Raw genomic sequence first — 2,500 nt, forward strand, 5'->3', positions numbered from 1 at the left:
GATCAAATTATTTCGTGGATTGGATTTCACTTGCCTGTCTACGGTTCCCTTGCGTGTGCTCGGGATAGGTGTTTTGTATAAATGTTTCGCCGTATTATTAAGTATTCTCCTTTAGTTTTTTTCTCTATCTAGAAGTGGAATAGAATAACCCGGTTGAAGGGTAATGATCATACGTCTGTAATGCATTGTATGGCCCAGAATAGGTCCTATTCTTCTACCTTTTCCAGGTAGTCGATGGCTATTCACAGCTACCACCTTAACACCAAAGAAGAGTTCGACCCAATGCTTTATTTCTGTCTTAGTGAATCCCGATTCGACATTAAAAGTATATTGATTCTTTCCCAATAAACGAAGACTTTTTTCTGTAAATACTGCGTATTTGATTCCATCCATAAATCGACTTTCCCTCCTATGCTCTGAGTTCCAGTATCGATAAGAATTCGAGTTCTTATTGTTCTTATGTTATGGTATGAATATACCATACCAATTCGTTATGTATGGATGATGGATGAGATTCCATGGATAGAGAGCCAGTTCCAATAGACTTATGGAATGTTCCCGTTCGTGTGCATCCAGCAGGAATTGAACCCGCAAATTTACCAATTATGAGTTGGGCGCTTTAACCATTCAGCCATGGATGCTTAACAGGGATCATCGTACATCGTAAATAACCAATTTTCATATAGAAAGACATATCATAGAAAAATGAAATCGAAAATATTCCGAGATGGCAAATATTCGGAGATGACTATGAAAACACCTCTCTGGATCCTCGAATTGAAAGAGAGATTGAGAGGGATCAAGAATCCTAATTCTCGCTATTTGGAATGGATCCAATTCTATTGAGTCTGACTCATAGTGATCATTTCTCTTTAGCAAAGAATGACCTTGGTTATCAAAGGATTGAACAACCGGGATCCATTTACTTATGATACCTAGTTGGCATTGATAACAAGGATCTAATGAATTATGAGTTTAATAGATCCTCTTTAGCAGAAAGACGTATATTCCTTGCTCATTATCAGACAATCACTTATTCCCAAACCTCGTGTGGGACTAATCGTTTTCATTTACCATCTCATGGAAAACCCTTTTCGTTCCGCTTAGCCCTATCGGGTATTTTAGTGATAGGTTCTGTAGGAACTGGACGATCCTATTTGGTCAAATACCTAACGAAAAATTACGATTTTCCTTTCATTAAGGTACGAGGGCTTCTTATTCCACAAGAACGAAAGCACCTTTTCATTCTTTCATATACTAGGGGTTTTTACTTGGAAAAGACAATGTTCCATACTAAAGGATTCGGGTCCATAACCACGAGTTCCAGTGCACTAGATCTTGTAGCACTTAGCAACGAAGCCCTATCCATTAGTATTCCACATAAGAAATCCATTCTAGAAAAAAATACAATTAGATTAGCTCTTCATAGACAAACTTGGGGTTTGCGAGCCAAGGTAAGATCGGCTCGGGATCATGGGACCCTTTTCTATCAGATAGGAGGGGCTCTTGTACAAAATAGACTTACTAAGTAATAACCCCATAGAATCTATCTATATAAAGATAAAGAGGCAATCGTGTCAGGAAGCGGGTTTTTCTTTGGCCAAAAGGTACTTCGAACTTGGAACGAGCATGAAGAGATTAACGAGACTTCTTTCTCTTTTGAGTTTTTCTGGCGGACCTGCCGCGCAAGATCTTTGGTCTTCCCCTGGAACCGATGAAAAAAAGTGGATCGCTTCTTATGTACTCGCTCAGAATGATTCTTCTCTATCTATAGTTCATGGCCTATTAGAAGTAGAAGGTGCTCTGGTGCAATCCTTACCGACAGAAAAAGATTGCAGTCAGGTTGATAATAGTCGAGTGACATTACTTCGTCGGTCCGAACTAAGGAATCTGTTAGAAATGTTTTGAAATGGATATTGTTCTCTCTTTGATCAGGGATTGCTATATGAAAAGAAGTGGAGTTTGAAAAAGGGAACGGAATGCTCAAACCGGAACTGCTAGAGGAACGAATTTTCAATAGCATAACTTGGGCTCCTAGAATATGGCGCCCTTGGGACAATCTATTTGATTGCAGGGTTTTGTTCCGAAGCAAAGATATCCGCGGAGGCCGGTTCGTTCGTCCTATTCTGATATTCAGGACCAAGAGGTACTGGATTCTCTTTCGGATAGGCCCTGAAAGGAGAAGAAAGGCTGAAATGCCAACGGACCTCTGTCTATTCTCTAATTCACCCGATCCGATAGTACCCGTTTTTGGAACGTCCAGTGCCAAAGTCACTGAATGGGTAAGTCACCAATCCAATCCCTTTGACAAATCGGATGTCATATTAGATATCATATTCTATATATATAGAAATATCATAGATAGAATAGACATATAGAATTTTTGGTCGGCAAATTCGAAGGAATCATTGAGTGAAAAAGGAGCAAAGAATGACAAAAGACGAGACTCTACTAGTCTTCACTCTTGTGGTTTCCTCTTCCTCGGTTTCTGTTTTCTTAT

This window comes from Triticum urartu, unplaced genomic scaffold (assembly GCF_056163025.1).
Source record: "Triticum urartu cultivar PI428250 unplaced genomic scaffold, HENAU_Tu73 scaffold1, whole genome shotgun sequence".
NCBI classification, from domain to species: domain Eukaryota; kingdom Viridiplantae; phylum Streptophyta; class Magnoliopsida; order Poales; family Poaceae; genus Triticum; species Triticum urartu.